This window comes from Castor canadensis, chromosome 5 (assembly GCF_047511655.1).
Source record: "Castor canadensis chromosome 5, mCasCan1.hap1v2, whole genome shotgun sequence".
Classification (NCBI taxonomy): Eukaryota; Metazoa; Chordata; class Mammalia; order Rodentia; family Castoridae; genus Castor; species Castor canadensis.
In genome coordinates, this window is record NC_133390.1 from 100,765,970 (window position 1) to 100,792,705 (window position 26,736).

The 26,736-nt window shown below is 36.3% G+C and overlaps 1 long non-coding RNA gene across 1 annotated transcript in view; it reads left to right on the forward strand.

Annotated features, from left to right (window-relative positions):
- The first annotated feature begins 2,261 nt into the window (after positions 1-2,261).
- LOC141423091 (uncharacterized) overlaps positions 2,262-26,736 on the forward strand; it is a 63,422-nt gene continuing 38,947 nt past the window's right edge. The window contains exons 1-2 of the long non-coding RNA XR_012447746.1: positions 2,262-2,399; positions 8,377-8,528. This is a non-coding gene — a long non-coding RNA (uncharacterized lncRNA). The remainder of the gene's footprint in view (positions 2,400-8,376; positions 8,529-26,736) is intronic.

Consider the following 26,736-nt stretch of genomic DNA (forward strand, 5'->3'; position numbering starts at 1 on the left):
GGGAGGGGGTGGGGGCAGGGGGGAGAAATGAACCAAGCCTTGTATGCACATATGAATAATAAAAGGAAAAAAAAAAGACAAATAAAAAAAAAAGTGCCAAAAACATATGATGGAGAAAAGGCAGCCTATTCAACAAATGTTGCTGGGAAAACTGGATATTTGCATGCAGAAAACTGAAACTAGATCCATGTCTGTCACCCTGTACAAATATAAACTCAAAATGCATTAAAGACCTTAATATAAGACATGAAACTTTGAAGCTAGTGCAGGAACGAGTAGGGAATAGGCTGAAATTAATAAACATAGGCAATGACTATGAATGCAAAAGGCTCAGCAACTAAGAGAAAGGATGGACAAATGGGACTACATCAAATTTAAAAGCTTCTGCACAACAAAAGAAACGGTCTCTAAATTGAAGAAGCTGCTCACAGAATGGGAGAAAATCTTTGCAAGCTATACATCTGACAAGGGATTGATACCCAGAGTATACAGAGAGCTCAAAAATCTAAACTCCCCAAAAATCAATGACCCAGTGAAGAAATGGGCAAAAGAACTGAACAGGCTTTTTCAAAGGAATAAGTCCAAATGGATAAAAAAACACATGAAGATCATAAAGGAAATGCAAATCAAAACCACACTAAGATTACACCTCACATCTAGTAGAATGCCTACCATCAAGAACACAAACAGCAACAAATGTTGCCAAGGATGTGAGGAAAAAGGAACCTTCATATACTGTTGGTAGGAATGTAAATTAGTGCAACCACTATGGAAAACAGTGTGGATGCTCTTCACAAAATTAAAAATAGAACTGTCATAGATCCAGTAATTCCACTTCTAAGGATGTACATGAAGGAAGTGAGTCAGGTTAAAACAAAGGCACCTGCACACCCATGTTTATTGCAGCATTATTCACAATAGCCAAGCTATGGAGACAGTCAAGATGTCCTGGTACTGAAGAATGGATTAAGAAAATATGGCATTTATATACAATGGAATTTTATTCATCCACAATAAATGAAATTTTGTTGTTTGCAGGTAAGTGGATGGAACTAGAGAACATCATCTTAAGTGAAGTTAGCCAGGTTCAGAAGGCCAAATGCCTCATGTTTTCTCTCATATATGGAATATAGACCTAAGATAAATAACAATATTATGAAATACAGGTCATACTAAGGAGGTCACATATGAAAGGGAGAGAGTAAAAGAAGGAAGTTAAGAAGGTGAATACAGTTGATGTACTTCCTATACAAGTATGAATACAGAATTTTTAAATCATCATAAAAAGGGGACCAAGGTAGAAAGGAGAAAAATTTAGGTGATGAACCAGTTCAGGTTATTATACATATATAAATGGAAATGTCACGAGGAAACTCACTGTGTAGCAAAAATGTCATATTTTTATTCTTCCATTTTTTTTTTATACAAAATCAGAGAATAGGCGGTAGAACAGGTCCTGACTGGGGTGGTTGGTACTGGTGAGAGGGTAGGAGGTAGGGAAATGGTGAAGGAGGGTAAATATGATGCAAATGCTTTGTACACATGTATGTAAGTAGAAAAATGACAATCTGTTGAAAGTATTCCAGGAATGGAGGGAAAGGAGGATGAAGGAAAATAGGAGTGGGAGTGAATTCAAGTATTATATATTTGATACAAGAACTTTTGTAAATGACACAATGTATACTCACCAGCACAACAATAAAATAAATAAAGTGTACCTGAGCCTTACCTTCAGTGTCCTGTACCCAGATCTCTGTGTTAAGAGTCCATGACTCTTAATTAGAACCTGATTCTGATGCATACTAAATTCTGGCAATCTCTAGAACAGAGAATCTTTAGAATGTTTATTGACTGGAATGGTTTATATTAAATTATATTCTAATAGGTAGCAAAAATTACTGTAATTCATGTTCACATCAATTTTTTAAATGCACCTGTAAGAAAATTACTGAACAGTTATTTGTCATTATTAATGGCAATTTCCCCAGAGGGAATAGTGTGTTACACAAGAGAACACAAAAAAAGCTCATGAACAATCCGGTGTAGGCAGATGTGAGAAGCTAGACTTGCCTGCTGATGTCAGGCACCATTTGGTAACTAATCACTGCATTATATCTATCTGTTCATGGTCTGTTATGCATTTGAACCAGATCTGATCCTAACTCCTTAGTCAAATCTTCTTAACTGTCCAAGACCAATATTTGCAGAGCAAACATGGTACTTTATACACTTGGGTTCGCATGATTTCCACAGCAACCCTCGGAAGAAGAGTTTGGCATTACCTCCTGATAATAGACCAAGAAACAAGGAATTAGAAAAATTACTTGTATATGATCACACAGCATAAGGAATTGTATACACTGGGCTCAAACCTGGTCCTGCTGGATTCTACTTTAAAGGTAAATTTCCTTCCAAAATAATTATTTGCTTCTCTATACTCCATTTCTCACCTTAAGCCATATATCACTGCTGAAATTCTATCATCTGGATTTTTTTGGGAGGGGGGGAGAGGAATGGCTAACAAAAACATCAGCATTTTCTTTTTATTTCAAAATGCTGATGGTTTAGGTGGTGCAAGATGCCAGGTTTTCAAACCTTACTGATCATAGTAGTCAGTGTGCCCTATAAAACTTGTTGAAGTAGATGATAGGCAAAAGCCTCCACTAAGCAGAGGGTGGTTGACATGCTCAAATGAGGGGTGACTGGAAGGGTGGAAGAATAAAGCCTTCTAATTTCTGAAGGAAGTTTGAAGGTCTAGAGAAATGGGGCTCTCCAGAGGTATGAAACACTAATTGCCACCCTATAATTTGCCTAGAATTCATCCTGGCAGTATTAAAGTAATGTTCTACTTTCAAATATGTGATCAAAGTAGGCTAAAAGCCCAGCTCTTCCATATTCCAGATGGTTTAAAGTTGGCTCAGATCTGTCCCTGTTTTTGGACTCCTTACCTAGTCATCCTCGTTCTTAAGGTCTGGAGCTACTGTCAGAGTCTTAAGAGAGTTTGTGTCCCCATAATATGTTATGCATGGGAGTAAATGGTCCCATCTTGAGCCTGACACATTAAAGGAAATTTTTGCTGTGACTTTATTGATTATAACTGAATTATCATTTCGATCTTATCTTTTCTGTATCTCTCAGTTCCCATATTCTATGCCCCAAAATAGAGACCAGTAGGAGAAATTTTTGATACCTGTGTTTTCACAGCTTCATCTTTTTGACCTCCACAGTACATAGCATTAGCAAAAATAAAGCAAAACAAATCATAGCTTACAGGCAGTCTTAGACTTTTTTCAAGTTATTTAATTTTTGTGTTAGATATAAGAAACTTGTTTCCTTACCACTTGGTTTCCTTAGCTACAATATAGTTAATGGAAACCACAGAATGTTGTATTATTATCCTACAGAATCAGCAGAGTACACAGAAGAGCTCAAGTCTTAGGGTCAGTTGAACTCTGCTCCCTATTATCTTCATGTATGACCTTGGGTAAAATTAATATCTCTGAGACTCACATTCCACATCTCAATTTAATTCACCCATCCCTTTGGGTGTGATGGTCAAATATGATAATGTGCATTAAGTATTGATTATAAGGCCCACCAAAGTGTAAAGACTCAATAAATAATGGTTAGTATTATTAAGAAAAATAAGTCAAAGGATAAACAACAATGTTTTTTCCCTCCTCTCCTTTCTAGAGTTGAAAATCTTTAACCGCTTACCAGGAAGAATTATGTAATACCCATAGCCATCTCATTTCTCTGTCTTTTCATGTAACCTTTAATAATAAAATTATCCATTTCTAAAAAATGAGAGGATAAGAAAAATTATTCTACAAATACACCTATTCTTTCTCAATTTCCACATCCCTTGCAAGGAGTGAGAAAATCTATCAGTATTGGGTACACAACTTAGTTCACATATGTAGTAATACTTCATATATTATATGACAGTATAAGTTTATGATATTTCTTAGGTGGGATGAAGTGATAAAAATAAAGCTTTTTAAAATATGAGCAGAAAGAACACAATTCATTAAATAGTGTCATTTCTTTCTAATTTTATCATTATTATTGGTCAACCTACAAAACCTTTTTAAAACTTATCTATGGTGATGATAAATTATCATATTAAAATATATTCACTAGTGTGGAAGAAATCATTATCATTACAGAGTCTCATTTCTTTATAAGATAGTTTCCCAGGTAAGACTGATGCCAAGGAAATCACTTGACCTGCCAAAGGGGTTTGAACACCAACCCCTATGTTTAGCACTCTGGAGTAGACATTCATGATTAGCATTCATCCTCCAAAATATACTATGGAAGCTGCTGTATATTATAGGAGAGTATTTTAAATTAAATGGACTTTTGCCTAGCATTTTTTATTTGATGGAAAGCATTTCCACCAAGAGGCATTTTACATGCACAAATTAAAATTTTTGCTTAATCAAGCTTTGCATACATGGTAAATCTTGACAAAGTAAGCATATCTATAGAAGAACGAATTTTTTCCTTTGTTCCTAGCAAATACACACACTCCTAAACATCCTTCCAGAAAGGCTATTCTCCAGTATATGTAGAATTCAGGTGATTTCTCTGAGTAAGTATTGTGTAGCACTCACTTTGCCAAACCAATGATACTATTATAGTCTGCAGTTATGACTTCAATGTGCACGTATCATAGTTTATTTATTGAAGTGGGTAAAATATTTTTAAACTCTCACTCTTTCTTTATAGAGGGAACAATTTTCCCTGGAGAGAGAATATTATTAGCATGAGAAATAGAAGGTGTAATGATTTAAAAATAGCACAGTGGTTAAAAGATCAGTCTTTAAGATCATACTGTGTGGGTCTGAGTCATTTTCTGCATGTGGCAGCTGTAACTTTAGGCAAGTCACTTCACTACTTTGTACCTTAACTCTCTCATCTTTAAACTTGCTGCACATACACACAAGCTCCTACTGTACACTGCAGATTGAGTCACTAAGTTGAATGATTAAAGATAAATAACACTGAGGGCATTGATGAGACTGAGTAGAAGGATATTTTTTTATTTTTATTATTTTTTTATTCATATGTGCATACAATGCTTGGGTCATTTCTTCCCCCTCCCCTCACCTCCTCCCTTACCACCCACCCTGCCCCCTCCCCTCTCCCCCACCCCCTCAATACCCGGCAGAAACTATTTTGCCCTTATCTCTAATCTTGTTGAAGAGAGAGTATAAGCAATAATAGGAAGGACCAAGGGTTTTTGCTAGTTGAGATAAGGATAGCTATATAGGGAGTTGACTCACTTTGATTTCCTGTGCATATGTGTCACCTTCTAAGTTAATTCTTCTTGATCTAACCTTTTCTCTAGTTCCTGGTCCTCTTCTCCTATTGGCCTCAGTTGCTTTAAAGTATCTACTTTAGTTTCTCTGCATTGAGGGCAACAAATGCTATCTAGTTGTTTAGGTGTCTTACCTATCCTCATATCTCCCTTGTATGTTCTTGCTTTTATTTTGTGATCAAAGTCCAATCCCCTTGTTGTGTTTGCCCTTGATCTAATGTCCACATATGAGGGAGAACATTCGATTTTTGGTCTTTTGAGCCAGGCTAACCTCACTCAGAATGATGTTCTCCAATTCCATCCATTTACCAGTGAATGATAACATTTTGTTCTTCTTCATGGCTACATAAAATTCCATTGTGTATAGATACCACATTTTCTTAATCCATTCGTCAGTGGTGGGGCATCTTGGCTGTTTCCATAACTTGGCTATTGTGAATAGTGCTGCAATAAACATGGGTGTGCAGGTGCCTCTGGAGTAATCTGTGTCACAGTCTTTTGGGTATATCCCCAAGAGTGGTATTGCTGGATCAAATGGTAGATCAATGTTTAGCTTTTTTAAGTAGCCTCCAAATTTTTTTCCAGAGTGGTTGTACTAGTTTACATTCCCACCAACAGTGTAAGAGGATTCCTTTTTCCCCCGCATCCTGGCCAACACCTGTTGTTAGTGGTGTTGCTAATGATGGCTATTCTAATAGGGGCCAAGTAGAAGAATTTATATATGTTTTTAAACTCTTCCTGCAGCCAAAGTTATATGGTATTTTTCCTTTTCAGTATGAAGTTCATAGCTTCTTCTACTTTACTCAATGTATTTCAGCTAGTGGTTTATTTTAGTCCTAGAGTAATTTCTTTTAGAAGTTAAGGTAATGGCATATTTCATTTTAATTATTTTTATATGCATAGGGGTTGTAGCTACAAGTGAGTCTCCAAAAGTGAATCTCAAATCAGAGATACTTCATCCCTCTATATTCCTATTTTCTTATTCATATTCTGAATCATTTAGTAAATGCTATATGTCACTAAAGCTTAAATTGTTGACATTCTTCCTAAAGCATCCATTATGAAGGAACAAGGTCTTTTTGTTCATCTTGATTTCAAGACATCTGAGCTCAGTGAAATATAAGCATTAATGCATTTTCTGCTGTGTACCCTGCACTATCTGGGAATGATGTTACATTTCCCAAACAATTCTTCTTTCAGTAATAATATTCTAATAGAGGATTAAACAGACTTGCTTTGGGGCAATTATATTTGCTAACTGCATACTAAGAATAGTTTTTAGTAAATGATTTGAAAAATCAAAAGGAGTATTATTTTATGATGCATGAAGCTCACGTTTCAGTATCCATAAACATGTTATTCATGCTCATTCATTTGCATATTGTCTGTTGTCTACTGCTGTTTAAAACAGCGGAGATGGGTAGCTCTAAAAAAAGTGGGAGTCTTTACTCCCTTTTTCTTCTTGGGAAACAGGAACTGTTTCTCTTTTCTCTCACTCTCTCCCTTTTTTTCTATTTTTCCCTAATTTACTAATTTATCCTGTTGTACTAAAATAGATTCTTGCTAAAACTTTCAAAGGAAAGTCATAAGGCCCACAACCTGAAATGTTTAGTATCTGGGCCTTTAAGAAAATGTTGCTGATTCTCTGTCTAGCTTGGCTCTGTCCCAGAAAGAATGGAACTCTGACATTTTAACAAGGTCATTAGCCAAGGTTCTACCGGATGGGATATGATGGTATTTTTCTGATGACTGAAAACTACCTTTCTACCTCAAGGCAAGATAGGAGAAAAAGACCAATTCTTTGCCAACTAAGACACTTCACTTAAAGATTATTCATGGTAAGAATTTTCCCAAAATGTCTCCTAATTATAGTATGTGAAAACTAATTTTGGTTGTTCTATTCTAACAGCAAGTCAGAAATTCAGGTAATTGAAATCAAACTCAAACCACTCTATCCTGAGCCACTGATGACATGTTAATATCTGCTGACAGCACTCTGGGAAAGTGCTCTAGAAGGTTCCATCCACCATGCTCGGTACCAGTTAGTACCATTGGTTCAATCTTATGCGACTCCAGGCATTTCTCTTAGTTGTAAAGATACAGAGATGAACAAGAAAATGAGGTCCCTGCTCTCATGGAACTTCAAATACAGTATAGGAGACAAACAAACAAATGAATACTAAGGGAATGTTGAGAAGTGTCCCTGCAAAACCCAAGATATATAGGATTCTACTTAAATGAAGTATGTGGAGTATTCAAATTCCTGGAGTGAGAAAGATAGTGGTCCTGAGTGGTGGCCTACATCTTTTATCCCAGCTATTCTGGAGGCAGAGATAGTAGGGATCACAGTTGGAGGACAGCCAGGGAAAAGTTAGCAAGAGACCCTGTCTGAAAATAAAAATGACTGGGGACATGGCTCAAGAGCTACAGTGCTAAGAACAAAGCCGTGAGTTTAATCCCCTGTACCACAAAAAAGAGACTGGTGTTTGCTACAGCATAAGAGAAGAAAGGAGTTACTGTTTAATAGTTATGCAGTTTGACTTTTTCACGATAAAAGGGTTCCAGAGGTAGAGGGTGGTGAGTTACACAATATGAATGTATTCATTTGTACACTTAAAATAGTTAAGAAAGTAGCTTTTGCATTAAAATGGTAGCTTTTGCGTTATGTGTATTTTATCACAACAACAACAACAACAAAAAAAGTATTAGGGATGAGAGATGATCCTAAAACTTCTCTAAATGGAAGGAGGGACATGACAGGGCATCTAAAGAAAGAAAGAAAAAAAAAAGGAGTTATGCCCAATTTTTCATCAAGAACACTAGGGGCTGGAAGACAAGGAAGAAACAATTTCCAAACTTCTGTGATAAATTTATTTTAAATTTATATTTTATGCCAAGGCAAATTATTAATTCATTGTGAAGGAAGAATGAAGTTCTTTTCAGACAAAAAAACAATATAAACATGTGCACATCTAAGGTATAGTGATGGTGACTGATGCTTATGTTAATGCACTTGCATTTTTAAAAAATATTTTGCTTTTATTCTGAAGAGAGAAAGTGAGGATGAGCATCAGGAATCATGAAAAAGGTAGCAGGACAGCAGAAAAGCTGAGAAACCAAGGCAACAGAGAAAAGCAGCAAACAATTCCATGCCTGTCCCCAGCTCCCCAGGAAGGGGAGGGGAAGCTGAAGACATCACACGGTAAGCCAGATGGACTTGGTGACAGACCGGCATTTTAGCTGCAAAGTAATCCATACCTGCTGTAAGCCTTAAACTCAGTGTGAGGATTTGTTTAGATAGTGATTTCTCCAGTGTAGAAGGCTTGCTTCAGTGAAGAAATTCTTTCTTTCCCCTGATGTCAGAGGGTGATAGCAAGTTGCCATCTTGAAAGAGGGCCTGTTGTTTGAGACTGAGACAGTTAGATGGCCTAAAAACAAGGAACCCTCACAATTCAGGCAGTCTTTGGACAGACACCCTGCCACCATGTCTGGGTGGAAGACAACCGTGAGAGGTGATCAAAGAGAGGGAGGGGATCTGATGTGGTCTTGATAGATTCAAGCAGAGAGGTGCTCCTGCAAGCCCTGCTTCCCTGGCCAAGAGGGAATCCCATCATCTGAGGCTTTGGCATAAACAATGTGCATCGCATCGCTCTGGTTTCGTATTTGGCCTCCAGGTCCTGTTTCCTTTGAGTACTGACTCCTGATGGGTTAGAGCCTTACACCCAGACCCTCTGAATCATGTGATATATCCCCTCCCCCAAGAGAGGTAAATTAGGCCAGGGCCTGACAACACTGAGACCCACCACTGAGAACTTCATCCTATTGTGTTTGCTGACAGTCAGGACTGTGGGTTTAGTGTCCAGACTTTTGGAATCTTGAAACTTTAACAACTTCCTCCTTCCTACAAGTTGGTGAACAACTGTATGTGATTTGTAAGCATTAAGACTAGCAGGCAGAATGACTAGATCCCTCAGTATTACCCCCAGCAGTGCAGAACTCAGTCCTCTTTTTGCTCCCCTGGCTCTCTACTGTATTCAGGTGTCATGCTAAGCCTTGGAATTTTACTGCCCCTGGGGACACCAACTGGGGGGCATGTGACACAAATGGGAACCTGCCTGGCCAACAGGCTATAAAGCTTCCAATAGCCAACAAAGACTCCCAGTACACAAAGTAGGGAAGTTCCTATAGTAAAACCAGCCCAGAAGCAGACAACCAACTCTTCTACAAGAGACTCCAACCAGTTTACCTTGATCTGAGCAGTCCTGGTGACCAGGCCCAGTATCCTGAGCGTGTGGGTAAATGTTCAACTATTGAAGCGTACTCCACTAGTCCAGTGGTAAGAAATAGCACCTCAACTTGGCCACTACACTGTCCTACCTGAGACTATTTCAACTGGAAACACTACTGGTGATAAAAACTTTCAACAAACAATTTGGCTGAGACTCAAATGCATAAATTTCAACATAGAAACACAAGTAATTTGAAAAAAAAACAACATATCTCATCCAAAAAGCAACAGTTCCTCAATAAAAATCTTGAATGATAGTGAAGTAGATTCATTCAAGTACTTGAGTGAATTCAAAGAGTACAAATAAACAGCTAAAGGAACTCAAACAGAATTCAAATAAATGGCCAGATAAAATAAGGAAGACTATGTAGCAAATGAAAGAGGAATCAATAAGGAAAAAGAAATCCTGAAAAAAAGTCAACTTGAAATCCTGGAAATGAAAAGCTCAATAATCCAAATTTTAAAAACTAAATTGAAAGCCTTGCTAATAGGATGGAATAAGTTGAAAATAAAAATTAGGAATAAAAGATAAAGTAGAGGAATTAAGTAAATCAGGCAAAGACAAAGAAAAAAATACTAAGAAAATATAAATGAAACATGTAAGACCTCTGGGATACCAAAAACTTAAACCTAACAATCATGGGTATAGAAGAAAAAGAAGAGATACAAGGTAAGGCAGAGTAACATATTCAGCAAAATAGTAGAAAGAACTTCTCCAATGTTGAGAAAGAGAGGATCATCCAGGAACAGGAAACTTTCAGAACACCAAACAGGCAAGATCCAAAGAGAAACACCCCTATACATATTTAGTTAAAACACTAAATATGCTGAACAAAAAAAGAATATTGAAAGATGCAAATGAGAAGTGACCAGTCACATATAAAAGCAAACCAATCAGAATAAATAACAGATTTCTCAACAGAAACTCTAAAAGCAAGGAGGGCACGGAATATATCCCAAACCCTGAAAGAATGTAACTGCCAATCTAGATTACTGTATCTAGCAAAGCCATCCTTCAAAATTAAAGGGGGAAATAAAAACCTTTCATCATAAACAAAAACTGAAGGAATTCATGACCACCAAACCAGTACAACAGAAGATACTAAAAAGGAATCCTACAGAGCAGAGGAAGACAAGCACAGCCAGGAAAACACATGAAAGAATAAATCCTATTAGACAAGTAGATGAGCAAATTAGGAGTAGAAAAGGAGAAAGCATCACAAAAAACAAACAAGATGAGAGGGAATTCTACATACCTTTATTATTAACACCAAATGTTAATAGTTTCAATAATTTTTTGGGTAATTCTGGGATTTGAACTCAGGGACTTGCTCTTGTTAGGCAGTTCTGCCACTTGAGCTATGTCCCCATACATATATTGTTCACATACATATATATTTTTTTTCTTCCAGAGCTAACCTAAGACTGCAGTCCTACTATCTATAACCTCCTGCATAGCTGGAATTGCACATGTGCACCATTGTGCCCCACTTGTTAGCTGAGATGAGATCGCCACTAACTTTATACCAGGCTGGCCTTGAACCATAATTCTCCTGATCTCTCTTCCAGGGAAGCTGGGATTACAGTGTAGCCAACACACCTGGCTATTTTTTAAAAATACTTTAAATAGGTCCTTGATTCACATGGGTTGAAAAATCACAGCGTTAAAAGAGGTATTTGGTAAAATTCTGCCATCAATGGTCACCTCTGTGTTCTAAGCTTGTTCCCACTGCTCCTTCCCAGAAGTAGCCCTGTTGTTGGATTTCCATGTGTACTTCCAGAGTGTTTCTATGCATACACAAGCAAATTTGAAAAAATATTTTTCTTCCTCTAAATGATTAGTGCAAATGAGGTGGAAGATTAAGTCATGTGAACATCAGGGAAGAAAACACTCCTGGCAGAGTTAAGAATGAGTCCAGGGCCATGAGGCAGGAACTTATATCATAAGTTTAAGGATCAGAACTCTAGATAACGATAATGTAGTATGTATTTCCAAAAAAAAAAGAAGAAAAAAATTTAGATTATTATTTGCCACAAAGCAATGATTAATGCCTGAACAAATAGATATGCTTACCCTGTTTAAACATTACACAAATGTATACACATATTGAAACACCAGATAGGATACTGTATGTGTACAATTTTATGTGCCAATAATAAATGATAAAATAATAATAATATGATAGGGAAATAAGGTAACAGCGTTCAATGGAGAATGAATGAGGGAAGATGTAGTGAGAGAAAAGGTAGAAAGGGAGGAAAAGACCAGTGATTAAGCCTAGAATAAAAATGGATAGATGCCTACCCCTGTATTCATGTCTGCTGTGGCAGCTGTTCCTAATCCATCCCATGAGAACCAGTATGAGAGTTCTATCTCAAAAAAACATCTGACTAACTACCACATGTTCCAGGAAATGTTTGACTATGGAAAACTCTCACTTGTGTCTCTGAACACTCTTCTGACTTAGCACACTCCTTCCCTTTGGAAGGTTCCCCTGGCAGTTCATGTCCCACCTTGAAGCCAACTAGGGAATGTAGGGGATGGGAAGGTTTGTGGGACAAAAATAGCAAACTGCCTGCCTGCTTCCTAAAGTTCCACTTCAATGGGATGCTTCCCAGGGACTGTCTGCACTCCCTTATTTTACTGAATAAACCTTGCTCTTCTTTCTACCACCTTAGAGTTCTTGCCGAAAGTGATCACAGATGGGTTCCCTTGCCTGGTTTATGAATGCACCTTTGCTAATTTTTATCTCTGACACAATTTTGCCTATGACCTCATGAAACAGTTATACTTTATGCCTAATGCATAGGACACTGCCTTACACTAAGAAAGAGGAGCAGAGGGAGAAATACACAAATTCTATTCTATTTTACTTTATTTTATGCATTTTCTGTGCTTCTTAAGCTCTATCTCCAAATACTATTTCCAAATCCTTATTTTAACTCTAAAATTGACATTTAGAGGAGTTTGGGGTTTTTCCAGACAAAAGGCTTCTATTTTGTTCAATATATGCATAGCCATAAAATCATAAAACTTCCAAAGCTTTATTTAAATAGTTCTCTGATGTGGTTTTCATAAAGCAATATTATGACTCAGCATGCATATTTAGAGGAATTATGGTGATTTCTTTTAAAATTCTAATTGCAGTTTAAATGATCTAATTGCTATTCAAAATCAGATACATTATTTGCTCAATTCAATATAGTTCTTTAAAATATTGCCAAGGATTAAAATAAATTATAATATATTGTGCATAATTTCACCTTAATTATGCATTTCTGTGATTGGTTTCCAGGTTCACTATTTCTGTTGTCACACTGTAAACCATCTTCTTCCTCCATAATTTTTCTTTCTTATAAGAGGATAATGCTGAAATGTTAAGAATCTTAACAATTTTAAATGTTATTAAATTTTTTGATAAGTAATGCAAAGTTACACAAGCAATCTGAAAGTGGGTATAGAAGAAGATGAAATTTATCCTCTCTCTACCACTTTCACTCCTATCAAGTAACCAAGATGGGGTATTTGCGTGTGTATGTGTACATGCTTCTGTGTGTAAAAGAAACGTTAGGAAAAAGACTTTCTTAAAAGCTTAGACAACTGTCAATTTAGAGGACACACACACACATTTCACAAAAAAATGGCCTTCATTGCTTCCATAGGAATCCCAAAAGCACCCTAAGATTCAATAATTCTTTAGAAAGATTCAGAGTTCACTAAAAGTGTTTATATTAATAATTATAGTCTATCAAATGGAAAAGATAGCATTTACAATCAGCCATGACCTGGAGCACATAGGACTGAGTCCAGGGAAGTACCAACATGGAGCTTCTACCCTTGGTTTCAGGATACATTACTGTACAGCATAGGTGTGTGACAATGCACATTGAGTATTGCCAAACAGGAAAATTCACACAGGCCTCACCATTTGGAATTTTTATTGGGCCCCATTACACGGACGTGATTGGTAGATTCATTGCCCACTTACTTGCTTTCAGTCTCCAGGTTTTTCTGAGATCCCACCCTAAACTGTACCCTCCACCATATATCTTTTTGTTAGACTACCCGGCATCACCTATGAAGCTCAACTTGATACATGGTATGCTTACGCTGTTTAAACATTACACAAATGTATATATGTATTGAAGCATCACCTATGGATAGGTCCATCCATAAATCCAGGTCCATCCATAATTTTACAGGCAGAATCTGTAGAGTATCTTAGAATTATAGCTCAAAGAGGCAAGTCAAGACCAATTTTCTAAAAGTCCTAGAAAGTACTGTAACTGAGCAATCAAGTAGATTCCAGACTCAAAAGGCATGAAGAAAAAAAGGAACATCTTGGGGTAAAATACAGGGATGATGCTCATTGAAGCTCAACTTGATACATGATTTTGCTTTGGAATTTAACTTTTAAGTCTGTTTCAGCATCAGATAAATGAATATAATCATCCATTGTGCTGGACTTGTGTTAGAATTATAGGTATTGTTTATAAAATACCTAGCACAAACATTAAAAGTCATTAAGCAGGAATTATGGAAATGAGAGTAGTTTCAAGAGAGTTCAAACTGCTGATGTTAGGATGGACATTGGCTCGATGGACTTCTTTTCTGTTCATTATTGGGTGAGGTAGAACATCATACACAGGAAAGGTTGATCTTCAAAGAGTTTAGTAAATCCATTATATAAAACCAGTATTGCCAAACTGGAGGAATATGGGTTTTGAGTTTAAAAATTAATTCTATAGTAATTTGACTCATTGGGAAGGAGACAGATGGACCGTGTGACCCTGTAATCTTTTATAGTTGTGGAAATGGCAGTTAGTAGAGGGATTAAGTCTGTTGGTGTCACCCTGCCAACTGGATAGATCTCAAATTTAGAAGGACAACTTCTGTATCAGACTAAATAGATCAAATTTTTATGCTTTTTTCCCTGCGAAGTCCCCTCTGCCAAGCAGAGGGTCGAAGATTTAGGGTCATCTGTTGATTTGATAAAACTCCTGTTTGTGTTTCTCGTTTACTTTTAGTAAATCAGCTCAACTTCAACAAGTAATAGACAATTGAGTCACCACTTCTGAAATACCAAAATATTTTGATTTGTTTAAATCTAATTTTGCATCATAAAGAAAAATTTAAAGGTATGAGACCAAGTCTTAGCTACTAGAAAATCTTAAATAGGGTCCTTTTTTTTTGTTAATGCAATGAGCTACACATACTGTGAAAATGAAAATTTGAACTGGCTATCTTTTACTTCACAAGTTTTTATTTTCTGAATAGCTCTGGGTATATTAATGATAAAAACCTAACGTGCTTTCTAGAAATTAACTTTTTCTAGTAACCAACTTGAGTTAGCTAAAGTAAAAAGAAACTGTTTTAGGACTAGACGTACTAAAGTTCGGTTCCATACTAAAGTAAAGAAAGCCAAGTCTGAAACTCATCTGTGTTTTAAAAATGAAACGCATGATTTTGCATGAAGTTCTTTCCCTGGTGCTTTCGGTGGTGGCTGACTTGGGTGGCAGTGGTGTGATATTCGTAAGAAGAACATGAGGTCTGTGGAACACATGCTATCCTTTTAGGAGGCATTCGTGCCCAGTTTCTGTTAAACCTCTTTTTAGAAGTTAAAAAGCCTATTCATTAGGGTAGTGATAGGAAAAGAATAATTGTTAAGGAGTGAAGGCCCAATTTGGGACTGACTCACTGACTGATTACTTCATTAGGCTAGGATTTGGCAGGCAAGCAGGGAACAGGAATCATTTAAACCAGTTTTCCGATAGCAGAGTACTTGCTACTATTGGCAGACAAAGTTAAGTCCAAATATACATCTTATGTTAATGTTTTGAACTAACTTCTCTATGATAACTGACACTGATTTTCCATTCACATCAGTGATATATAGTTTTCTTTTTAACATACATATTTGGTTAAATGAAAAAAGTGTTTAATTCAAAAAATAATCAATGATAAAAATTATGTGGTATTCCAAAATTATAAAGATTGTATAAGAATAGCTGATTTGTGAAATGTTAGTTTCAATACAAAAAAAAAACAGAAAAATTCTTAAGCACATCTAACCCAAAGGCACTGGTCATGTGAGTTGACATTTGAGACTCCTAGGGGGACTTCTTGAAACAACTGGATTCCAAAGGAGGCAATAGATTTTTTTTTTGCCATAGTATATTTTTAACTCTAAGTCCCATAAATACAGACAGTGGATAATAAGTAGAAAAAGATATTGTTTCTCCAGAAACTGTGATGAAGATGAACAATGCACAGAATCAGAGCAGATCAGTGTGGTTTTGTGGACTTTGAATACTAGCTAGAAAGATCAATAGTAACAGGCAGCCACCATGTCAAATGCAGATATTTTGGCATTTACTTGTCATTATTGCACCTTATAGACTGAGAATTATACCTAGAGTAGAACAAATTTGTTTCTCAATTAACCTCTATGTTTAATTTAATTATATTAATCTTAATTAAAAAATGAATGGACCTCATGATTTGAGACAAACTATGATAGAATTTTAAAGGATGGCTAAGGGCACCAGCATAAAGGAAATGCAGCATGAATGTAGAGGACTATAGATGTACACTGTGTAGGCTGTATTGGAGATGCACAGTGGTTGTGCCTGAGCTTCCTGATGACCAAACCAAACACTGACACATGATTACTTACAGCAAGGATGGACAAACTAAGGCTTTGGGCCAAACCCTGTGTGCTACCTGGTTTTGTAGTTTCACTGGAGGACAGCTGTGTTTGGTCATTTGTCCATTGTCGCTCCATCACAATGGCATGACTGAATACTAGCACCAGCGACTGCAGGGTCTGTGAAGCTGAAAATATTCACTACTGGCCTTTACCAGAAAGTTTGCCGACCTCAAGTGACAGCATTGCACTATCTGAAGGGTTTGTAAAGTATTACTGATAAACATCACTGTTTTAGCCAATAAAAGCCATCAATATTGAATTAAATGTTTATAAATATTGATACATTTTGTCATTAAATGTTTATGTGCACATTTCCATATTAATGGGTTGACAAAGTGAGGTTAAATGTAAATTTAAGTATTCTAAAGCTCATTTCTTATATAACTAAATTACTATATATAAAATACCTCCTTAAAATACTAGTAGAAAAAGGAATTGCTTCTGAGGACTAAGATTTAAAAGAAATTCCATTACCTTGAGCTATTCCACCCCCCCACCCACAAGATATAAAAGAAATTCCATTACCTTGAGCTATCCCACCCCCCCACACACAAGATTTTGAGATGCAACCTTCTACCTTTCAGTTATATCACATTGATCATTAATTTCAGAGGAAAAGGAAACTCTCAACAAAGCGTATTTCCTCCTGCTCAGTCTAAAGTAATGCTCAACAGCAAAGGTCATATAATGCATTTCAGGAAATGCTCTGAAAGAAATGGAGAAAAAATGTCAACAAATCTTCTGTGAAAATCTGTCTGTCTCCTTGGGCTTTAGGGAAGGCTGGAAGAAAGTGAAAGGAAGCAAGCTTAGATGTGAAATGCCATGAAGCCCATTCTTAGCAGGCTCCTGGGAACTTAAATTGGAAGCCCACTGTCCTACCTGTCACACTCCTTGATAATCAGTTGCACAGTGTGTTTCTCTCTTCAGAGAACTGGGAAGAGGTAGGATGCTGGTGTGAGGCACACGGCTGGTGGCTCCTAGAAAAAGATGTCTCATTCTCTGAGGCTGAATAAGATGCACGGAGCTGCCTTGAAGCTAGATCCTCTTTAGGTCCTGTGAAATTTCCCACATATCCCCCAATTTGTACCACATATGTAGAAAGGAACTTCATTTACCCTGACAGTATCTTCTCAAATACTTATGATTAGCTATCAGATCCCCTCAAACTTTTCTTTTTTATATGAAACATGCCTATTTTATTCAACCTGTCCTCAAAATAATGTTATGACCAGAGAAAATTCTCAATAATCTAATCCAAAAAAAAATTTTTTTAGAGGTACTAGGCAAGCACTCAACCACATGAGCAATGTTCCTTGTCCTTTTACCTATAGGCTGTTTTTCTGATAAGGTCTCATGTTTTTGCTAGGGCTGGCCTTGAAATTTGATCCTCTGTCTCGCAAATATCTATAAACAAAGAAAAAATTTTTAAATAGCCTTTTCCTAAACCCAGCATTAAACTTCTTAAAATCTTGTACCCATAACTGAGCACAATATTTCAAGCATAGCATGATCAGTCAGAGTAAAAGAGGTTTGTCACTTTCCTTCTTCCAAACTCCATACTTCTCATAATGCAGCCATAGGTTGTGAGCCCATCAAGTTCTTACAGTTAAAGCCGACACCGAATCACTTGTGATTTCTGGAACCAGATATGTAAATTTATATTTTAATCCTATGAAGTGACTCATGCTTCGAGTTTGCCAAGATATCTTTGGATTAATAATAATTAATCATACAGTTCCTATATGCCGAAAAGCACATTAAATATTTCACCCATGTTACATTATTTCATTTTTTACAATTCTATAAAAATTTGTCCCCAGGTTCCTCCATTCTCCACTCCTACACTCTCCCTGGGGAAAATTAAACCTTTTAATTGAAGTTCATTGCTTAGTGAAGGTGGGTGGTAATCTTTCCATGATAGAGTAGTAACTGTTTAGAAAGAAAGAAAAATAAAATGTGTTTGTGTCTATACTTTATGTAGATAGATAAGGAAAAGAACAAGTAAGAAAGTTGTGACAAAAATAATAAGGAAATAGAGGAACTTAGCCAAAGTTACAGAACCAACAAGTGATGAAGTTTACTTTTTTTTAAACCCAATGTGACTCCAAATTCCATGCAGTTAATTGTTCTGGTGGCTACACAGTTCATCCAAACAACTGCTTCCTAAAGATCGATTTTCTTGATCATCAAGTTTTCTGTACAGATTTCCTCTTTATTTATACCATTGATTTAAAAAAGAAATACTGTGTAGAAAAAAACCCAGTGGCAAGCTTCTGGAAACCTGTTTTAAACTTGGTATCATTGTATTAATCAACACCCTTTGGCTATGTTAAATCCACTTTATTGAGCTATTATCTACTCTGCATTTCTCAAACTTTTCCTTAAGGATAAAATAAGTCTTTATCAGATCCTCGTTTATATCCGGTCACATTATGCCTGGATTTTTCCCCTGATAAAGCAGTCAAATTAGTCTGCAGAAAGAAGTTGTATAATCTTTCTGGAAAACAGTTTAGATGTGCATACCAAGACTCACAAAAATGTTCTTATTTAACCATATCACAAAATCTCCCTTAAGGAATATATAACAGGGAAATAATTCAACTTTCTGTATACAAGTCTTTTCCTAAATGTTAGATGCTTTTATAATTCTACTATATCTATGAATCATGTTATTTACAAAGGCAAAAAATAAACATAGTAAAAATACAATTATAAATATGTTATAGCACATAATGAACTACTACAAAATCTTTTAAATATTTCTGAAAAATCACATATGGCATAGATAAAATGCTCACATAAAGCAAATAAAAACTAAGGCTACAGTGTGATCTTTCATAACTGTATTCAATGCATGCATGTCACATATCCCATATGCATGTATGGTAAGTAACTAGATTCCTTTATGCTTCCTGCTCCTAGACTACTTTATGGAGCATTGAGATCTTCTTCAGGAACTTCCAACACCACAAGCCATCAGACACTATTCCCAAGGGACTAATGATGCTCCAAAGAAAGCCAAAATCTCCCCATGGCCCCAAAGAATAATATGCTCGAGCTTGCCTAAAATTTTCTAGATACCTGTTTTCATCTATTTTTTTCATGGTGGTTTATTGGTTTTCTGGAATCTACAGTATAAGCTATTGAACAGTTAGAAAATCACTGATTCCCAGAAAATATTTTGAACTCTCAGACATTTGTTATGGGTATTCCAGTGAGATTCCTATCTACATTTTCTCAGGGTTTGTACCTGTGCATGTTTACAATTACTCTTCCTAACGATCCACAATTCTAATAATTCTCTTCATAAACTACTGAAAGGTAGCAGTAATCATTAAGATTCTTAGAGCATCTTTTAAATTTTGGTGGAACCCATGGAATGATGACCATAAACTTGTTGCTTTCTCTCTTAGACTTAGGGATATGACTTATTATTCTATTGGGTATATTTCATAGGTTGTATGCTATTTACATGATAATCATCATAGATTTGTATATATATTTTTTATTATTATTTTATTATTCATATGTGCATACAAGGCTTAGGTCATTTCTCCCCCTAGCCCCCTCCCCCTCCCTTACCACCCACTCTGCCCCCTCCCTCTCCCCACTACCCCCTCAATACCCAGCAGAAACTATTTTGCTCTTATTTCTAATTTTGTTGTAGAGAGAGTATAAGCAATAATAGGAAGGAACAAGGGTTTTTGCTGGTTGAGATAAGGATAGCTATACAGGGAGTTGACTCACATTAATTTCCTGTGCATGTGTGTTACCTTCTAGGTTAATTCTTCTTGATCTAAAATTTTCTCTAGTTCCTGGTCCCCTTTTCCTATTGGCCTCAGTTGCTTTTAAGGTATCTGCTTTAGTTTCTCTGCATTAAGGGCAACAAATGCTATCTAGTTTTTTAGGTGTCTTACCTATCCTCACCCCTCCCTTGTGTGCTCTCGCTTTTATCATGTGCTCAAAGTCCAATCCCCTTGTTGTGTTTGCCCTTGATCTAATGTCCAAATATGAGGGAGAACATATGATTTTTGGTCTTTTGGGCCAGGCTAACCTCACTCAGAATGATGTTCTCCAATTCCATCCATTTACCAGCAAATGATAACATTTTGTTCTTCTTCATGGCTGCATAAAATTCCATTGTGTATAGATACCACATTTTCTTAATCCATTCGTCGGTGGTGGGACATCTTGGCTGTTTCCATAACTTGGCTATTGTGAATAGTGCTGCAATAAACATGGGTGTGCAGGTGCCTCTGGAGTAACCTGTGTCACAGTCTTTTGTGTATATCCCCAAGAGTGGTATTGCTGGATCAAATGGTAGATCAATGTTTAGCTTTTTAAGTAGCCTCCAAATTTTTTTCCAGAATGTTTGTACTAGTTTACATTCCCACCAACAGTGTATGAGGGTTCCTTTTTCCCTGCATCCTTGCCAACACCTGTTGTTCATGGTGTTGCTAATGATGGCTATTCTGACAGGGGTGAGGTGGAATCTTAGTGTGGTTTTGATTTGCATTTCCTTTATTGCTAGAGATGGTAAGCATTTTTTCATGTGTTTTTTTGGCCATTTGAATTTCTTCTTTTGAGAAAGTTCTGTTTAGTTCACTTGCCCATTTCTTTATTGGTTCATTAGTTTTGGGAGAATTTAGTTTTTTAAGTTCCCTATCATAGATTTGTATAAAATGTTTCATTGCAAATAAATCATGGGCAGGGGATATGGCTCAAGTGGTAGAGCACTGCTTAGCAAGTGCAAAGGCCTAAGTTCAAATTCCAGTACCACAAAAAAGTTAAATAAGTAAGTCATTATGTAATGGGAGTTATTATACATTGTTTTAGGAAGTACAATGCTTCATGTAAGGGGTTGATGGTCTAATTTGCAAAAGGGCATTGTGTGGACATCTAGCTCCTCTGGAATCGATAGCTACTCTCAAGTTCAACATTGAATGATTCTTGGTAATGTGGGGGTAACTAACAGAGGGTTGATATGACTCACTCACTAATTAAGAAGAAATGGAAGAAAAAGAGGAATTATACTTCAGAGTTCAAAATATGAGACTTGGATTCAACAGAAAAGTAAGAGCTGGGCATTTAGAGAACTAAATTCATGAGAGTGAATGAGACCAACCAAATTGTTGATGGTCATGTGGGGGAAGAATATACTCGGGGGTAAGAAAGTCAGTAGCCTAATCATCAACAAGCAGAAAGGGCAAGGTTGGTCAGAGAGTATTCTGTGGATACTCTCAAGAGTATCCACAGAAGTAGAGGAATTGGTGTCATGGAAATGAGGAAAAATTCATAAGGGAAATAGCCAATTGATGCTTACCAAGTGGGAAAGCAAGTCAAGGAGAATGAAAAATATTTAAAAAGTCATTAGCTTTGAGATATAGTAGGTGCTTCTTACCTTCAGCAACACTATTGGGAGGGGTTGATGCAGAAATCAGATTGCAGTGAGTCAAGGAGGGCACAGGGAGTGGAAACTAGAGATCGTATGTAGGCTAGATATTTAAGAAATGTGATTTTGAATGAAGGAGAGAGATTCTTGCTTAGAGTACAAATGCCAATTTATAATCTAACATCCTTGGATACCCCAAGGCTTTTATTTAGTTCAGGAATTACAGATTGAGTTAAAACTAGAAGAGAGGAGAATGGAGGAGACGAAGAGGTTGAGCCACAGGTACAATGTTATAATTGGGAAGCAGGAATATATTCTGGTATTCTAAAGCAAAGCAGAGTGAATATGATTAAAATAATATATTAAATACATGAAAATACTTAGAAAAAAAGGAATTTGAGTGTACTTAACCCATAAAAAGATAAGTTTAAGGTGATGGGTATGCTAATTTCCCTGGTTGATCACTAGCCAAAGTAAACATGAACCAAAACATCATACTGTACCCAAGTAGGTATAAATGTTATCTGTCAATCAAAAAAACTTAAAACTTAAAAAATCTTCAATTACATAAAAAAATCTTAGCTACTAAGAAACATTAAGAAGTACCTTTGAACAAAAAACTGGGGGAGATAAATGTTACTGCAGCACTTGAAATAAGACAAAAGTAGAAACTAAGACAGTTTAAAAATATTTTCATGTCTTAAATGGTGGTATCTGAGGAAAATACATTTAATTCAAGGATTCAAAGTTGGCATTTAAAGATTATGATATGAATTTCCACAGTTTGGGGGCAATTTTTTTTGGCAGTACTAGGGTAAAATCAGGGCTTTATAGTTGCTACTGCTTGACTATATCCCCACATTTTGCTCTGTTACTTTGGACATAGGGTCTTGCTTTTTTCCACACCAGCCTGGACTGTGTTCCTCCTATTTTAAGCTTCCCACCATAGCTGGGATGACAGACAAGTGCTACCACACACAGCTATTGGTTGAGATGGGGACTTGTAAACTTTTTGCCATGGCTGGCCTTGAACCTCTATCCACCCAGCCTCTGCAAATTTTTAAGTCTTACTTTTTCATTGTTTCTAATTTCACTTTTAAACTATAATTATGCTTATTTTTATTGTCCTCTGTCAGTGGCATTAGTTTCAGTGTTTCCAGCTCTATTTGGAGTTGGTTAGGTATTTACAAATGAGAGAGAACAAGAAAAATGATGTTGTAGTGAAAAAACTATAAAGACGTCAGTCCCAATTTTAGTGTGATGAGAAGAAGTCTCTGTGTTTCAACAGCATCTATTTTTAAAGCTACATTCTTACCTAAGGTGATCAAACCTTAGAAGAATCTATTCTCCAATTCTTACTTAAGAGGAAAAGGGCACAAAAAGTAAAATGGTAAGAGAGGCTCAAAGTTACAAAAGGTCAACAGTAAAGAAAGAGTGAGAAGCAAAAACGGGCAGCATTCAACTGAACAAGAAATTAGATGAATTTTTCTAGGAAAGAAGAGTTTCGTATGCTCTTATCATGCTGCTATAATAAAATACTTGAATTTTCCATTGGGTAAAAGGAATGGTGATGAAATTGAATCAGCTACATCATCAAGGAGAGAGATGTCAACTGTCAAGGGAAACTTCTTATTAGACCTAGACCACAATGCTTTCTCACTACTGGAAAAACTTACTCATTAGACAAGATTCAGTGTGACAGTATTTGAAAGCCCATACATGTGAGACATTACAAAGGAAAAAGCCACAAAATCTGACCAAAGTGCATTGTTTAAAACCTGCAAATACTGTACTTGTTGTATTTCAGGCACTTGAATATAAGTGCCTGAAAATGTTGACATCAGCAGTTGTTACAGAAAATATCAAGGTAAACATTAAAAACTGTCTTATTTCCCTTACAGTCTCCACCCAAAAAAAACCCCTCTGACTCCCAGCTCAGATTCCTTCATAGTTGAATTCTATCCAATGTTTAGGGATAAATAATACCAGTTCTACAAAAGTGTCAGAAAATAATGGAGAAGCCAAACACAGTGGCTCATGCCTTTAATCCCAGCTACTCAAGAGGTGGAGATCAGGAGTATTGCAGTTAACAGGCTAGCAGGGCAAAATGTTAGCAAGACCTCATCTCAACCAACACTACATCTTGGCAGCTGGTGTTTACCCTAGGAGTGTACAATATTACACTAAAAAGGAAAAGCCAATAGATACAAATATAGCACTTACATATTTTAAATGTGTTATTGATGAAAAAATTCCACCAAAAAGAATTAAGACAATTTTCTTAACATAACACAATACTTAATCTCAAAAGGTTGGATATTTTTCTCTTAAGATTGAGAGCAAGGCAAGGACATTCACTCTCCTACTTATATTTGACACTGGTCTCAAAGTCCTAGGCAGGACAATGGCATCTTACTTTTAATTTTGATTCTAATTGTTTTTTGCTAGGATATGGATTGTAATTGGTTTCTTTATTTACCTTGTATCCATACAATTGAATGTCATGATATAAAGTCCTATGTAACAAAAACGTACAAGATGTGTACATTTTAAAACATTGCTTATAGAAATTAAAGGATCTCTAAGTAAATGAAACAGATATACCTTTTTGCTGGGTGAGAAAGTTCAATATTGTTAAAGTATAAATTCCAATTCATCTGCAAATTTAACAAAGTATCAAAGAAAATCATAGTAGACCTTTTGTTGTTGAATTGACAAGCTGAGTCTATATGTAATGTAGAAATGCAATGAACAAAGTTGGACGACTTTCTCTGGTGCAAAGATCAATGGAACATCAATGGAACACCAATGGAACAGACTAGAGTCCACAAATGGACCTGCTCATCTATGGACAATTGGTTTTTGTCAAATATTTAAAGGCAGTTCAATAGAAAAAGGATAAAATACTCAACAAATGATCCTGGAACAGCTATATATCCCTAGGCAAAAGATGAAACTTGTTACTTCAGCATATACAAAAGATATTCTGAAATGTGTCATTAACCTACACATAGCTATCTAATTTCTTGAGAAAATTTCTGTGGTGTTAGTTTAGGCAAAAATTTCCTACTCGAGTCAAAAATATGAATAACATTGTGATAATATGGACAGAATTGAAGAGTATCATCCTAAGTGAAATAAGTCCAGCACAGACAGATATCACAGGTTTTTGCTTATTTGTGACAGTTAAAAATAATTGAACTCATAGTATAGTAACAACCACTGAAGAGTGGGAAGGTGGTGGTGGAAGTAGGGGAAGATGGAGAGATGGTAGATCATGGGTGCCCAAATACAGTTAGTTCTATAATTCAATAGCACAGTAGAGTAACTGTAATCTACAACAATTTATCATATACATAAAGATAAATTGAAGAGTCCAAAATTTCCAAACATACAGAAATGATAAATGTTTGAGGAGACAGAAATACTAATTACTATGATTTCATCATTATAAATTTATAAGTGTTTTGAATTAGGATACTCTACCCCATAAATATGTACTGATATTATATGCCAAGTAAAATAAGTAAACTTTTTCTTTGTAAAAGCAATATTCTTATCCAGACAAAATAGCATAGACTTACTTCTCCTTGCTGCTCCCTGCTAAATATAACTATAAACCCAAGAGGTAATGAAAGAATTCCAAAAGGTGGTTAGGAGGAACTAGTGTAGGATCCAGGACCAGAAAAGCAGCAAAAAGACAGTGAGTGCTACTTCCCCCCACTCCACAGAAGAAGGTAACTCAGACCTGGTGCTTAACAACCCTCAACCTACCAACAGAAAGCAATCTAGAACGACTTCTGTCCTTATACTGAAAGACAGGCCCCTTAATAATGCTAGAGGAGCCTGACACAGAGAACTGGAGCAAGAGCCCTGTTCACAAAACTCAGATAGGGAAGCACGTTCCTTCCATGCTAGAAACTTCCTTCCCACAACTAGAGCAAAGCCCCTAGGAAGGAAAACATTGCCTCAACAAGTGGCCCATCTCAGGAAAATTTTTTGCTCTTGTAAACCTGAGACTTTCCATTCCCACTAAGAGACACCAGGCTGCTCAGCCTTGGGAAGCACTTCTTCCTCCATAGTACAAACAGGTATCAGTGGGAACCCCAGGTAAACACCAAGGAAAACAATGTAACACTATAAAGTCTAGGAAAATTAAACTGTCATTGATACCACATCCCATAAAAGTGAGCCAGGACCTGTATGATAAACCCAAACTCAATGAATAACTGGTAAAGTAAAAAAGAAGAAGAAGAAGAAGAAGAAGAAGAAGAAGAAGAAGAAGAAGAAGAAGAAGAAAAATCTCAGAGGAAAAATTTTAAATGCAGATAATTGAATGAAAAATATAATGTATCAAAATTTGTAGAATACAGATAAAACAGTGCTGAGAGAGAAATTTATTTCAGTAAGTATTAAAAACATGGAAAGTGTCCAGGACCTGATGGATTCTCTGCTGAATTCTATCAGACCTTTAAAGAACTGATACCAACCCTCCTTAAACTGTTCCATGAAATAGAAAGGGAAGGAAAACTGCCAAACACATTTTATGAAGCCAGTATTACACTTATCCCAAAACCAGGCAAAGACACCTCCAAGAAGGAGAACTATAGGCCAATCTCCTTAATGAACATTGATGCAAAAATCCTCAACAAAATAATGGCAAATCGAATTCAGCAACACATCAAAAAGATTATTCACCACGACCAGGTAGGCTTCATCCCAGGGATGCAGGGGTGGTTCAACATACGAAAATCAATAAACATAATAAACCACATTAACAGAACGAAAGACAAAAACCACTTGATCATCTCAATAGATGCAGAAAAAGCCTTTGATAAGATCCAACATCATTTCATGATAAAAGCTCTAAGAAAACTAGGAATAGAAGGAAAGTTCCTCAACATTATAAAAGCTATATATGACAAACCTACAGCCAGCATTATACTTAACGGAGAAAAATTAAAACCATTCCCTCTAAAATCAGGAACCAGACAAGGATGCCCACTATCTCCACTCCTAT